General features: G+C 42.1%; 1 non-coding gene across 1 annotated transcript; it reads left to right on the top strand.

Annotated features, from left to right (window-relative positions):
- The first annotated feature begins 7,515 nt into the window (after positions 1-7,515).
- On the top strand, positions 7,516-7,646 carry LOC132648849 (small nucleolar RNA SNORA17). Its single transcript, XR_009587249.1, has one exon. It is a non-coding gene; the product is annotated as a small nucleolar RNA SNORA17 (small nucleolar RNA).
- Positions 7,647-16,228: the final 8,582 nt, after the last annotated feature.

Genomic DNA, 16,228 nt, shown 5'->3' with positions numbered 1-16,228 from the left:
TGGTTAAGACTGCTTTCTCCTTAAAGTTTGCCAAAATTCAAGTTGACAAGAGTAGATTTATTTCCACTTAATCTATGTGTATAATCATGCTGCCTCATCTATGCACCAAGTAACAAATACAAATGGTCTATGGTCACTACATCTCTTTCAAAGGCATCAAGATCAGAAAGCTGAGGCATGTTTAGCAGAGCAGGTGAACATGCTTGGCAATAAGCCTAACTAAAAACAAGACACCAGAGTTCGATCTCGGAGACTGAGAGAAACCGATTCCCACAAGCTGTCCTTTGACAATTACACATGCATTGTGGCATGAGCCCTTCTCCTCCATAGTAAATAAATAAATCTAATTTACAAGAAAAGGATAGGGAAATTACCAAGTATGGCGGTTTTAATAGGTACGGCCCGCAAAGATTCTTGTGTTTGAATGTGTGGCCCATACAAAGTGGCACTATGAGATGGTGTGACCTTGATGAGTGGGTGTAGCCTTGCTGGAGGAAGTATTTCACTGCAGAGGTAGGCTTTGAGGTCATATGTGCTCAAGCTATACCCAGTGTGGTACACAGTCTCCTTCTGCTCCCTGTAGAACAAGATGTAGAACTCTCGGCTCCATCTCCAGCACCATGTCTGCCTGCATGCTGCCATGTTTTCCACCATAACAATAATTAACTACACCTCTGAACTGTAAACCAGTCCAATTAAATATTTTGTTTTGTAAAAGTTGCCTTGGTCATTGTGTCTATTCATTGTGTCTTGGTGTCTAAGACACCAAGAATGTGGCTGGAGCACTGTTGGCCTTGAATTAATGGCGGTCATTGAAGATCTATTTGCTTCCAACATATCTTCATTATCCCTGTCTCATAGGACAATATTGCTGGTTGACTAGTAAAAAAATTATACTGATGAAACCCAGAGAGCAAAAAATTATACATTATTCACATAAAGCAGATTCACATAAGCCAAAATAAAATTTCATCACAATCAGAAATCTATCCCAAGCAAGTTTTGAAACTCCTGAGCCTGAGGAAATAAAGATACTCCATTATAATCATGTGAAAATACTAGCTTTTCTGTAGTCAAATGAAGAAGAATTTCCAGCCAGTCCACACTGAGTGAAAACTATTTTTCCATTTGTACTTCAGAACTTAGCAGATAAAATAGTGTTTGAATTATCTGCTATAGGTTTGGATTCTGTGTGGAGCTTGTGGCAAACTAGGTTGTCATGAGGATGACCACACAGAGCCCCCTGAATTTTGGTAAATCTAAGCTCCATTATGTAAGCAAATTCTCCCTGACACCCAGATATGAGCATTCACATATACACCTCATAACCTCATAGCCCCTGGTTCACTACTGAGTCCTTAAAGAGGCCCAATGCTTAACCCTGAAATTTATCTGATCATCTGACTTGGGATGTTCATCATGAGCTGCCTATTGTCTGATCTTCTAGTCGCAAAGTTGACCATTAAGATAGTAGCCTTTCAAGGAGAAATATTATAAACAAGATCAAGGTAAGGCAGCAGATGGTTGTATTTTCTAGACTCCAGTATCTACTATGACACTCGGTCTCCCCTAGTCCATATTTATAAGAAAAGCAGAATGAATCCAGTATGAAAGAAGACAACAATTGAATCTGGTTTAAACAGGGACCCAACCAGAGATAAAATGGATTCTCTATGTAATCATTGTTGTCTCTGAGGAGGACGTAAGGGGAAAGAGTAGACAAGGGAATCTCCAGAGATACAGCTGACTACATTCTTTGCATGAATTAAAAGATGGTCAGAACTATATGTATAGTGACTCATGGATAGTGAGTCATATTTTGATTAGATAATTATGAATTAGTAAAAAAATAAAATTATGCTTGTTACTGTGATATCTAAACCAAAGTTGGATGAGAACTTTTAAAAATATTCCCAGTGGAAAGTAATTTTGACTTACATAAATACTTGTCACTGTGCAATGACTGCATTAAGATCTTAGTGAAGTGTTACACAAGATAACTTGCCCTGTTGGTGTAAATTAGTCTCTTTCTAAGCCAGCCAGTTCATAAGTCATGAGAACAGTGATAATAATTCCAGTAAAATGTGCATGGCTTTGCATTATCCTCCCTTTATAATGTAGGCCCAAATTTTGCTGGATCCCATTGGCCAAGTTACCAATAGCAGAGATATATGGCAACATTCAAAATTATCACCAGAAGGAAATGGTATGAGCCAGAAAACAGTGAAAACTTGATTTCACTGGGATATGATCCACCATGGAATAGGCTCAAGCTTCATCTCTTTCATCCCAGATGAAGGTTAGCTTTCTGACTCACTCTGCCACCTTCATCACCTCCATCTGGTATCTTAGTCAGTGCCTGAATCACCGTCACTGCTCAGCGAACTCAGCCATAATTGTGATCAGCTTTCACTTTACAACGCAAAGCACTGAGAAAATAAATGGATGCCATGGGATTCAGGCCCTCATACCCCAAAAGCTATGGTCTGGGATGATGCCATATTGATGTTGCACAGCTTAGTTCTAGTGCATATAACATCACTCTAATAAACAAAGATTCCATGACTGGAAAGACACAATCTTGTAGGTCCCTTGGAGTCATATTAAATCCACTGCTCCTTAGAGCCAAAGCTACAACTGTGTTGAAACAGCCTCCTATATCAACCATTCCTCACCTTCCTCTTCAGTTTATATTCTCTTCCTGAGCCCTCTGTCTGATTTTACTACATGGTTGATAATAAGTTGCTTAGGCCTAAGAAACTTACACTTCTAAGGAGTGTCTGCTCCACTCAAGGCTATATTTATTCTACCCAAACCTACTCCAGACAGTGTGGCAAGTGCCTAGAACTTACTAAAAAGCTGTGTAGACCTAGCCCCAGTCAAGAAAATCAAGAAGACTTTCTTTTTGTTCTTTTACCCAGAGCTCAAATTCTTTCAAGACAGAATGTATCAAGGACTGTCTACCCAAACCTGCTCAGCAGCATGAAGCCTCTATATTGCCAGAATACTGTAGTACATAGAAGTCACAGAACTTATAATTTACAGCACTAGCTATTTTTCTCCCCAGTAACAATAATAATGAATAGAATTTATTCCAGCTTTTTCAATAACAGGAAACCCAAGACCAAAGCAAGTTTGTTGTTTCTACCAAAATTATCCATTATTTTTTTTTCTTTTGTTTAGAAGATCAACAGAGTTAACTAATCTATGTTCGTGGGAGCTTACAGACACTGAAGCACCAAACAAAAGAGCACATATGGACTTGACCTAGGCCCCCTACACATATGTAGCTGATGGGCAGCTTGGTCTTCTTGTGGGCCCCCTAGCAAGTGGAGTGGGAACTGTCTCTGACATGGACTCTGTTACCTGTTTTTTGATGACTTTCCTCTATCTGGGCTACCTTGTTGGGCCTCAGTGGAAGATGATATATTTAGTCCTGTTGAGACTTGATGAGCCAGGATGGGTGGTAGGGGTGGGGGCTCCCCTTTTCTGAGGAAAAGAGGAGGGGGAAGGGGAAAGAAGATAGGAGGATGGAACCCAGAAAAAAAGGAAGGAGGAGGCTGCAATCAGAGTGTAAAGTGAATAAATAAATAAATAAATAAATAAGAATGAATGGACCCAAATTGCCACAAAAAAAGTTGAATTAAATCTTAACATGGCTCCAGATTTAGCTCAGTCTATCTACATTTAATCCATAATAATTGGGAGCTATATATTACTTATTAGGTTTCCTAAATAAAATTAAATATGACATATAAAGTTTTACCAGAAACTGCAGTTTTATAAGAAACTTACTCATCTAGCATCAAAATATATGATAATTAGAAAAAAAATATTCTCTCCATATTTTACGGTCATGTGTAGCGGGGCTCTCAAAATAGACTCTTGAATGCTTGGGTTTCTATTTTAAAACCCTCAACATATAAGAGCTAGCTCCTCTATTGAGAAAAGCTCAAAACTCAACTGTGTGTCAGAATTTGTCACATAAATGTTTAGGTATAATATAAATAACAGGAAGAACAGGGATGTCAAACTGGAAGCGAGAAGAGAGTGCAGAGTGCAGCTCTCAGTCACATCATCTGAGGTTCTGCAGGGGGCAGGCCTGCTGCTTTACATTGAGTTTTCCACAAATCTCACTCTAAATGACAATAAAGCATAAGGATGCCTACCCTTTAATGCCCTGGATTCTGGAAAGATGATTCTGACTCACGCACTATTCTAAGATCTTAGGAACTGTGGGAAATGAGAGAAGAGTGGATAAAGATGACAAGTCATAAAAATAGATCTTTATTAGATCAGTCTCTGCTCAGTGAAGTATGTCACTGTGAAGTGATTGGTACGAAAAGCCATTTCTGCGTTTATAGAACCAGCTATGTTCTTGTAGGAAAACATCGCTCTCTCTCTCTCTCTCTCTCTCTCTCTCTCTCTCTCTGAAGCCAAGTAAATTATGTGTATTAGAAGGAGGATATGGGTGTCGTTAATCTGTTAGTCTGTTTAGGTTGGTTAAAATGACAAACCATACCTGGCTCACAAGTCTTTAGAGATATATCATTCACACTTTAGGCTTGAACACAGCTTCATTAGCCTTTGTGTTTTCAGTGTCTTGACAGCCATGATGGTAGTACATCCCATCAGCTGTCACAGATACTCAGCAGAGGAGAGAGATTACCACCAGTTTCTCTCTCTGTCCAAAAGGGTTTTTTAGTTTTTGGTGCAATAGTTACCCCTATGTGAGGAAGCTAAGATAACACCCACTTCACACCCTCAGCTAAGTGGATACTTATTTTCTCTCCTACGGAGAACATGAGGCAGTGAGTTTGAGGAGAGAAGGGAAACCCCATTAGCTTTGCACAGTTCTTATTTTGAACATTAACATCATTTTAACATTATTTTCTTTTTATTTATGTGTGTGTGGGTCTACCACACGTATGCTGGTGTCTGTGGAGGTCAGAAGAGGGTGTCAGATTTTCTGGGGCTGGAGTTACAGGAGGCTGTAAGCTGCTGCATGTGGGTGCTGGAAACCAAACTCAGGTTCTCTGGATGAGCAGCAAGCCCTCGTAATAGCTGAGCCACCTCTCCAGCCCTCAACATTAACTTAAAAACACAAATTCTTCGTCCTATACGTATACTTTACTATTAAAAATACTCTTGAAAGAAGAAAAGTAAATATCCAATACAAATAACTGCACAAAAAAGAATAAAGCAGAATCAATACGAGAAAAGCAAATATACTGGACCTTGAGTCAGCCTCCGTAGAAACTGACTATGCAGCAAGAATCCAAAGAGAAGGAACAAGGAAGGTCAAAATTCGCTTCATTTGAAAGAAATAAGTACTTCATTTCTTCAGTCTATACGGAACTTCAGGTATCTCACCTGCTCATCTATCTTCCTGAACATAAATTTGTATCTTCGAGTGATGTAAAGCTCAGTGTTCATAAAAAGAAGGTGTGAGCACATACAGCTTCCTGGTGTGTATGCTCTCACAGGAAGTCCAGCACTGCATGTCAGAACAGCCAAATGAGTACGCATCTAACATGGGCCCAATGCTATAATGGATGCATGTAGCAATGGTATCAAAGCATAACCCCATGACTGCATTTAAATTACTTAGAAGTATGGTTAACCTTCTATCAATGTCCTTATTTTTATCAGGATTCTGACAGACTCTTTATGCCAGACACAATAATTTTATCCACGACTGGAAAAACATCTGGGCTCTACTATTTAGAATTAAAGACATGCAGTTTAATTACCTTAGTTTTGGTAAACAATAGACTGAGATACCAGCGAAGGTGAAGTTCAGGCCTCTACACAGCACCCAGCATCTTCCTTATGCTTGGGTAAAGACTCAAGAGTTCCTAACTTCAGAGTAGTACAACCATGGAAGGTTCTAAGGGAAGTGAATAGCATCCATTGCCAGTTGCACTTAGGACAGTTAAAAAAAAAAAGCGCAACCATGCAATAGAACAAGAAAGAAGATCTGAAAACACATCACCCCTTTGCCGAGCTGACTCATTCTGAAAAGAAGGCTTTGATACTCACTCGTTACAGGAGTATAATCCAAATCATACAAAATGTCTTCCCAAGACAAATATTTGATGCTATTGTTAATTGATGTTTTGGAAAAGAAAACTCAGTGTTTCTTCTGGTTGTTCCGCTTTTTTTTTTTTTTTTCCATACTGAAAACAAGCAGACAGTACACAGGAAATTATTTTCTTGTTCCTATTTTAAGAAAACAAAACATCCAAACAATCTAAAGTGGTTGTTAAGCAATCAAGATATGTATTTATGGGAAATGAAAACGAGAGATCAAGAGCCCACCCATGCAGTTGTCTATAGACTCTCACAGAATCTGGACGCCCATTAATCCTATATCTTGCAAGTACTCCTACTATTTGATTTTTTTTTCCCGTATTTTTCTACCATAGCTCCAGTACCTAAAACACATTACAAACCAATTTCTGATGAAATGGTACAAGTTTTGGAAGGTAGTGGATGACACTCAAACGCCAGCTGCTCGGATTTATTCTCTGGTAAATCTTGGATCAGCACAGGGGAAGTAGTCTAAGAAGTGGGAAAACCCTCCTTTGATTAGAAAGTGAGCTAGGAGACTCTGTAGAGCACAGCAGGAGAGTCCAGACTCTGCTCCAGAGCACTATCCCCGCCCTTAAACGCCCTCCTTTATGTGACAATTTGCCGATGGGATGAGGGTCAGAACCATTGCTTAGAACAAAGACAGAGAATCTCAGGAAGTCTGCATTACACTTTCAGTAAGAGTATTTTAGAGACAAAGAAAGAGAAAAAAGATAGAGGGCAGAAATGGAATGTCTACAAAATAATGAGTGACTTTCCTCCCCCATTCTCTCCAAAAGAAGAGTCATCCAGACAAAAACACCACCACCAATGGCAACAACAAACACACAAAAACATCTGAACTAAATGTCACCATAGATCAAGTTGACTTGATAGACATCTATATAATATCTACACATTATTAGAGCAAAGTGCAAAAGAATGCTGATTCTTCTTAGTCCATGGAGCCATCTTTAAAATTGAGGACATTTCTGAAACAAAACAACTCTTAGGAAATACAAGAAATTTGAAAGAGTTTCGTGTGTTCTATCTGATCACAATGGAACTAGAAGTCAACAGCAAGAGAAACTACAGATATACCATAACTCATGGAGATTGAACAAAGCACTATTGAATGATGAATGGATAATTGAAAACTTAGAAGTGAGTTTTTTTAATATAATTTTTTATTTATTACAGCTTTGTATCCCAGCTGTAGCCCCCTCCCTTATTCCCTCCCAATCCCACCGTCCCTCCCTCATCTCCTCCCAAGCCCCTCTCCAAGTCCATTGATAGGTGATAGGGGAGGACCTGCTCCCCTTCCATCTGACCCTAGCCTATCAGGTCTCATCAGGACTGTCTTTCATAGTCTTCCTCTGTGGCCTGGTCAGGCTGCTCCCCTCTCAGGGGAAGGTGATCAAAGAGCCAGCACTGAGTTTTAAAAGTGTTCCTAGAGGCCTTGCAGATGTGGCTAAGGTGTCAGTCACATCAGTAGGTGGCAGCAAGCAGAGAGGCTGTTATCTTTGTTCAGTGCTCTGAACTATGAGCATCTGAATGATTAGAAGCCTAACATTCCCAGCAAAAAGCAAGCCTCAGATGATCACCAATCTTTCTCCAGACAGGCTCCTGATTGATTATCTTTGCCTATGAAATAAAACAATTCAAGTCAGATTAAAAGTGAAAAAAGAGCAGAGGAAGTAGCGCACAGACAGACAATGGCCAGAAGGTTTTTTAGGGACCATTACGGTGGAGAACTCAAGACTGTTCCTGGAGAAGATGCAGGAGGCAGAGAGTAAAAAGGAAAAGTAGGCAAATGAGAATGAGGGGTTCTATTATTGGGACAAGCCATTGAAACAGGGGAGACTGCCACCAATGGAGGGGGATAGGGTACCCTAGTTTGGCCATCTCTGTCCCTCATTGGGGCTTTCTGGAGAACCAGAGAGTAGAATGTCCCAGTTGTTGTACACACCACTCATATAGGGTAGGTCTCCTCTTGGCCAGGGGAGATGGTACCAGCATTGATGTCCCAAGAAGATGAAGGGGTGCTGAGGATCATAGTGTAGAGTTCTTTCCACCAGGACCCTAGAGACTTAGGAGATAACTGCTTAAGTTCTCAAGCAGTCCCTGAAGGAGTGTGGGGCAGACTCAGGAGCAGTTGGGTCCTCTGGCATAGGGACAGATAGATAGCATGCAAGGTGGCAGTCAGCATGCAAGGGGAGAAGAGACCATAGGAAGGAGACGAAGGATAGGTACCCAGCTATGGGTGGGTCTGGGCCGGGAGGTGACTGAGGAGGAAAAGCCTCCTGTGCCTCAGAGGCAAGTAAGGGCAATGAGAAGGAGAGAGATCCAAGATAATCTGAGCTCAAGAGAGAGCTTAGTGACTACTGTTTGATGAGTCTGTTGGCTCTCCCAAACTTTCCTGAGGATTGTGGGTAGTAGGTAATGTAGAGTTTCCAGGAGATGTTGAAAGCTTCAGGCACGAGCTCAATGACCCTGGGAGTGAAGGCTGGACCCTTGTCTGTTTGGATAGTCTGCAGCATGCCAAACCTAGGAGTTATGTGTTCAAGGAACACCTGAGCCACCATGTCCGCCATTTCCTTGGAGGTGGGAAATGCCTCCATCCATCCTGCATCAGCAAGGGATAGGAGACAGTGGAGCTTTATGAATGGACATGTGGGTGAAGTCTATCTGCCAGTGTTCATCTGGCTGGTGTCCTTGGAGCTGGTGCAAAGACTGAAGTATCGGGATTATCCCCCTGTAGGTTGGTCTTAGCATGTGTCTGACAGAAATAGTGGACCTGTAAAATGTGAGCTCAGATCTCAGTGGCATCTTAAAGAGGTTCTAGGAACTGGAATAGGACTTTGGAGCCTATGTGTATGCTCTGGTGGATATCAGAGAAGATAGAAGGCACCTGCTTCTGGGAAAGAATAAGGCAGTTGTTTAGGAGGAAAAGCCATCTTTTTTCTTTTTTCTTTTCTTTTTTTTTTTTTTTTTTTGCCTGTGCGTTCCCTTTTCCAAGGAACATGGTTTTGTTTGTTTGTTTTTTTGTTTGTTTTTCATCCAGTTGGTTCTGAGGTTTGTAGGAGGATGTCAGGGAGAGGATGTGTCCCATGGATCTGGAGGAGCTGAAAACCAAAACCTGGGCTACTGAGTCATCTCTGGCATTGCCCAAATCCATGGGGTCTGTGGAGGTCTGGTACCCCTGGAAGTGAATTACAGCCACCTCTGCTGGGAGTTGGAGAGCCTCTAAAAGTTTGTGGGTAAGGGGGTCATTGACCACAGGTGTGCCCTTTGTGGTGAAGAAACTCCCATTCCTTCCAAAGAACAGTGTATATGAGCTATTAAAAATGCATATTTAAAATCAGTATATATGTTAGCTGGTTGGTCTTTGGCTATTTGGAGTGCCCTAGTTAAAAGGATTGACTCAGTCTTCTGTTTCCAGTGGAGGTGACTACAGCATAGGCTGTCTGTCATTTCCCAATCTGTCTAGGAGAGAGCTCCCATCCACAAAGAGGGTAAGTTGGGGGAGGGGTGTCTGTGAAGGATTCTTCTAGAAGGCTGGGCTGGGGTGAGCATAAGGCCTTCACAGCCTCTGGGCAGGAGTGAGAGGAGCTCTTACAGTGGTATGGATGGGGAGGAGGGTTGCAGAATTTAGGACAGGACTGGAGGTCAGGGTAATTTGAGGGTTTTCTAGAAACAGAAGATGACAAACTTGGACCCATGAGTGACCAAGGAGGGGAAGGAAAGAGAGGAATGACTGGGAAGGTCTCAGAGGCAATGAGTGGAATGTACTGTGATTGGCTGGAACAGGGTGATCTTGAGGGCTTCCTCGATCTGTTCTGCTGCCCCTGCCAGGGCTCTCAGTCACGGCTGCCATCCACATATGGTGGGATCTAGTTGGGTAGACAAGGAAGGAGGGCCCAACTTGTTGAAGGGCCCAGCAAGTTGAGCTAAAATACCTATGGCCACTCTCATCCTATTGTCTGTAAAGAGGTGGTAGGGGTGGGTGAAGTCCAGGGGCCAGGACCAGGGCAGCTAAGAGGACATCCTGCCGTGAAAAGACGTGACAGCAGACCATGACCAGGTGGGAGAGGAGCCTCATGTCGGTCTCTCTGGCATCCTGGTACAGTGGCTTAGCTGTAGTAGCAAAGTTGGGAATCCAGTGTTTGAAGAATCTAACCAGGCCCCAAACTGAAAAGAGTTTGGTTCCCTGTGGTTAGAGGCTGCCCGTCCAGCAAGGCTCAGACTAGATCAGAGATGAGGGTCTGAGACCCAAGTACACAACAGCAGAAGAACACACCCAAGCTTTAGAGGGAAAGACACCTAACTCAGGGAACCAAGATAGCTTAGGAGTGAAGCAGTGTTTTGTTGGGATAGAAACAGGGAAAGGCTGTGAAGTAAAACGTCATCTACATAAAAAAGTTAAAAAAGAAAAAGTGTACTAGGTTTAAGGTCTAAAGAGAAGAGATCCCCAGCCAAAACTTGACTCCCCCCCCCCGCAAAAAAAAAAAAAAGTGAGGTCTACCCTGGAAACCCTGTCCACATGAGCTGTTTTGTAGTTTTTGTATCAGGGTCCTTCCAGGTGAAGGCAAAGAGAAAATATAAGTCAGGGTATATGAAACGGTAAAGAAGGCATCGCTTAGGTCCAGGACGGTAAAGTGGGAGGCTGTAGGAGGAACATTAAGGAAGAGAGTGTAAGGGTTAATAACTACTGAGTAGGTCGGGATAACTGCCTTGTTAATGAGGCATAGGTCCTATACTAAGCAATAGGCCCCAGAGGGAGAATGGGAGTGTTGCAAGGTGAATCAATTGGTAGGAATTAGGAGTCTCTGAGATAGAAGGCTAAAAATGATAGGCTTGTGACCCCGAGGCAGTGGGTCTCAGAGATGGGAAACTGGGGCCTGGAGGGGAAGGAAGTGGGGTCTTTAAGGCAGATAGATAGATGAGAAAAGAGGAGCGGTCCAATGTGTCAGGCTTGACCTACAGAACTGGGCAGCAGGGTGGGGGTGGGGGAGCTCAACTCCCTCCAGTCAAAGGCACCAGATGATAAGCCTTATTCTTTGGGAGTGAAATGAGCTAATTCGAGACACATTTAAGTATTCAAATGCCAGTGTGCACACACACATAAACACAGACACAGAGAAGGGGAGGTAATATGCTGCCCCTTATTCATTTATTAACAAAAGGCTGGACTGTTGTACTTCAGACCTGGGCAAGCAGCAGAGGTGCCTTTTTAACCAAAGCCCAAAGCAGACCTGACCTTCAGGTTCTCCCTTCAATATCTGTATAGGTCATGTCTGGCATAGCCTGTCCTCTACCCTGAACTTTCCAATCCAGGTACTGGGCTTCACTATATAATCCAGATCTCTCTCTCTCTCTCTCTCTCTCTCTCTCTCTCTCTCTCTCTCTCTCTCTCTCTCTCTCTTTCCATGCACATTTCTCTGGCGAATGTGATGGTCCCATTCTTCGAGGCCAGTGAACCCACCAAGAGCTGCTTCCAAAAAACAATAAACCTGCATTTAAATACTTTAATGTGTCTTGAATCAGCTTATTTCACACCCCAAAATTAAGTCTTATCATCTCTCAAGATGGAAAGCAAGCTGGAAACTAGAAGAAACATGTCTAAGACCATGGGGCCCAGGCAGGAGTGAGTATGAATCTGACCATAGCAAGGGACCACATGAGTCAGGTGGGCCAAGAAAAAAAGAGAGCTTGGGAAGACCACCAGACCAGATCCATGTGGCCCAGACAGAGAACTAGCCTGCCAGTCCAGAACCACACAGGCCTGGGGAGGATGAAGGGAGGCAGACTCTGCCTGGAATGACCATGCTCAGTGCCATAATGAGATGAGCAGGAAAGTTGGCCTCAATTGGGTCATGAGAACAGGAGAGCTATCCCTGCCCCTCACATGCTGTAGCACTAGAGGGTCGGGCCTTGTACCTCACCTGGACAGCACAGTAGAACTGACCCAGATGGCAGGGGTGTAGGCATAAGTTTATTCTGTAATTCAAATGCTGGTTTATGTACCCCCTCCCCCGCCACAGCCATATCTAGTTGCCATCCTTACTCTGAGACTCTCCTGTTTCATTGTTATCTTAACACCACTCCCAGATTGTCCCCTGATAGGCCAGCAAAGCAGTTTACAGCCAATCAATGATCAGTAGAGAAAATTGGGCTGGACTTCCTGCTTGCCCAGGGAAAAGGAGTTAGAGAAGGAAGTAGGGGATTCAGGCACGGGCAGAAGTCTTGGAGAGAGGAGGAAGATTCAACTGGAGCAGAGAATTACATAAAGTACAAATATCTCGGGATTCACTCTGAAAGGAAACCAGACTAGCTTAGAGAGTTAAGAATATAGTTAAAACTCCTCAGGATTGTGCTATGAAGCAAAATAATATAACAGAGTCTGAATTATTTGAGTGATAGCCAGGGTAAGAGAGAAACAGAGAAACAAACACAACAATTTTATAAAAATAACACTAACACGTGGGCACAGGGGAGCCAGCCCCGGGGATGTGAGCATGAGAGAGCTGGCTGAACAACGTGGCAACATAGAGATGGGAGAGATGATGCCTTCTCCCAACCTTCTCCATCCTTGCCATCTAAAGCAGACAGACAGGAGAGCTGGCCCTGTCCTCACTGCTGCAGCACTTGGGAGAACGAAGCCCTGCACCTCTCTTGGGCAGCACAGTCGAGTTATCCCTGGGTGTGTGGGTTGCAGGTGAGCCAGTCTGAAGGGTCTAAGCACAGGAGAGCTTACCCTCTATTTTGTCTGCTGCTAGGTGGTGCTGAGGGCAAAGATGCTTTCCTCTTTTCCCTTTTTCCTCACCATCTATAATGGATGGAATAGCTAACCATGGGGTCATGAGAGTGGGACAAATAGCCATGACCTTCCCCAGCTGCAACACTCAGGAGAGCTGGTCCTGCACTCATCTGGGCAGCAGGGTAGAGCTTGCCCTGATTATGGGTGTTTCAGGTGAGCTGGCCCAAGGGGATGAGAGCCTGCAGGCTTACCAACTCAGAAACCTCTTAGTTCCAGATCCAGGGCTCTGACTTGGCCCACCCCAACATTTACCCCATTGATGAATCCTGGAATGCATGAAGGGCTCAGTTCTACAAATCCAAAACTAGAGGGTCTCCATAACACAGAATATCAAATCAGGGTCCTAGGGAGTTCAAGTATTGATAGTGTAGCAGAACCCAGAGGCCTCATACCAGACTATTAAGTCATTGCAATGGACATTTGCAAGCAAAGAAGTGTAGACAACCGGGTATACTGTGAGACATACTATGACACACTACAACCTCCACAATGAGATTTTTTTTTTCCTGTTGTGAGGGAGGTTACAAGGGTGGAGGGCAGGTACAAGGGGAGGGGAGGGGGATTTGGATGCATGATGTGAAATTCACCAAGAAACAATAAAAAGTTAAAAAGAAAATGCTAAGACTTGGGTAGACAATGAAAACACAACATAGCAGAACCCATGAGATGCAAGGAAAGTAGTTGTAAAAGGGAATTTTATAGCTATAAATAGCCTACATTGAAATCAGGGAAATCCCAATTAATAACTTAATGATGTCCCTCAAGATCTTAGAAGAAGAAGAACAGACAACACTGAAAGTCCACAGACATAAAGAAATAATAAAGAAGGAATTAATGAAAGGTTTCAAAAAGAATACAAGAGAATCAATGAAACTGTAATTCTATTCTAATATGGTATTTAAGTTTTTGTAATTTTAAAAAACTAGAATTACAATATCCCTCTCCTGTCTTCAATATTCCAATATCCTCTCTTCATGCTTCTCAAATTCATAGCTTCTTTTTCTTTAATCATTATACACACACACACACACACACACACACACACACACACACAAACATATCCATACACAAATGTAAACATATGCAATCTAGTGAATACATTTAGTGTTGGTTGTATGTGAATATTTTCAGGGCTGACCATTTGGTGTTGGTTAATCAATTAGGGAGCTCATTTGGGGGGAAGAATAATTCCCCCTCCCTCAGCAGTAACTAATTGCCTACAACTCTTCATCTAGTTGTGGTCCCCATGAGATTTTCCCCTTCCACATTAGAATACCTACCAGTATTGTCATTGTTCAGTTCTTGTTGAAGCAATCATATTGGAGAAATTTCATGGGTGAGGCTTCCCTATTATTTCTAGGAGACAAAATCTTGCAACAGAATTCCTGGTTCTCTGGAACTTGCAACCTTCCCAAACCTCTTCTGTGATGGTTCCTGAGCCTCAGGTGTAGGAGTTGTTTTGTAGATATATCGACTGAGCCTAGGCACCCTGTGATCAGTCGTGCTTTCATTTTGACTGGCTGTGACTTTCCCTAATGGTCTCCATCTTCTGCAAGAGAAGCCTCTTTGATGTGAATTGAGAGCTGCCCTTATTTGTGGAGGATTGTATGTCAGGTCCGGTTCAATTCCTCTGAGTCCTGTGTCAAAAGTGTGTGGGGTCTTCAGCCATAGGGACTTATCTTTACCTTGCAGGAGGCACCAATAAAGGGCAACAGCAATAAATGACATTGATAGAGGAGTCTCTTGTATTCCCCTGACCAATAACTTGAAAGGGTTCTCATTCCGAGTACTAGGGTGTTTATTAGATAGTCTATGTTCTTGGAAGGAGAATTATCACCCAGGTGGCATAATTTACATACATATATTTATACATACTATATGGAATTTTGAATAAAAATAATATAATTCTTTATTTCTTTTAAAAAGCATCCTTTGTGTTACTTATCCCTCTTCTTTTGTACTGACCTCCTTCCCCCTTCACAACTGTATCAATAACTCATTAGGGAATTCTCAGATGGGAAACCAAAATATATCAGTGTCATATTAAGGAAGAAAAAGCAGACACCCTCATAGACTCCTTTCAACCAAGTGCGAGTCCAAACTTGAATTCTCCTCTAGTTCTTTCCCCATGACTTTAATCTGTGTGTAGTGTAGTCTGTAGCCTGTCAGTCACCTATCTTTGTGTGTGTCTTTGAGAAAGAGAGATCTGTGCCTGTCGCCTGTTCCTAATTTTATTGCAGAGGTCTTTCTCCTCATTTGTTAGGTTCATTTTATATTTTTGACTGGCAGTGCCTAGTAAGACTTGATCATGGAGCAGTCTTGCTTTTCTCTTGCTCTGTCACAGAGTAGCTTGGATGTAGCACTCCACAGCACCCCTGACATTCAGTAGAACATTGGGAAAACCAGGAAGGCTCATTGGACAGCCAGCAGGAGTTGTTTGTTTTGCTTTAGGGAGGGGTTGTATGTTTATTTTGTTTTCTTTCTGTCTTCACTTTTAGCTAATAGAATGTTAATTGGGGGGGAACACTGTAGACAATACAATTTTGCCAATCAAGTTTTCCAAAGATCATCTGTATATGGCCATGGGTTAGTCATCCCTGTTCTCTTTGTCAGAGGAAAAGTCATTGAGTCTTCTGAGTCATCTGCTGTGACAGCTGCTGTGCAGTAACAATTGAGATGCTTGGAATGACTCACTGGCTAATTATAACTCAGGCAATAACCAGGAAGACAGTTAGTGGTTCAGTCTTGTACAAGTACATGAAAACAAATATCTAAATTGCCAGAGAAACATAATGAAATTATCATAAAGTTCATCTGGGTATTCTCTAGATACTTGGTTTACCTTTTCTCCTTCTTAGGCATGAACTATTTGTCTCCTTGATCTATAATGTATATAGATCAAATATAGGTATATGGATGTTCATTTTTTAGATGTAAACTGTCCTTTAGCTAGCTAATATAAAATCAAATTATAGGAAACTAACCATGATAGTGACTAATCAAATTAACTTGTATTGTTGCACTTCTGAAGAAAGTGTGTTTTCATAAATAGCGGTAAGCCAAGAATGGAGCCCATGTGAAACTGTGCAGACAACATATGTAGGGATGGGTGTGAACTTGAGTAGAAGTCCTTTGTAAGGCTGGATACAGGTCTAATTTTATAAAAATGAGTTGTGTATCATCATGTGAGAAATCAATAGAAGGAACGTACATAAGGATATTTTGTTGACTATGAACATTTAAACCAAAGAACTATAGAGAACATAGTAGGTTCTGAATGCGGATTTTCTGGAATCCATCACCATATTTGCTCTCTAAACATATTTTCTATAGATT

Source organism: Meriones unguiculatus, chromosome 17, assembly GCF_030254825.1.
Source record: "Meriones unguiculatus strain TT.TT164.6M chromosome 17, Bangor_MerUng_6.1, whole genome shotgun sequence".
In the NCBI taxonomy this organism is placed as follows: domain Eukaryota; kingdom Metazoa; phylum Chordata; class Mammalia; order Rodentia; family Muridae; genus Meriones; species Meriones unguiculatus.
This window is presented reverse-complemented; position numbering and strand designations above follow the sequence as displayed.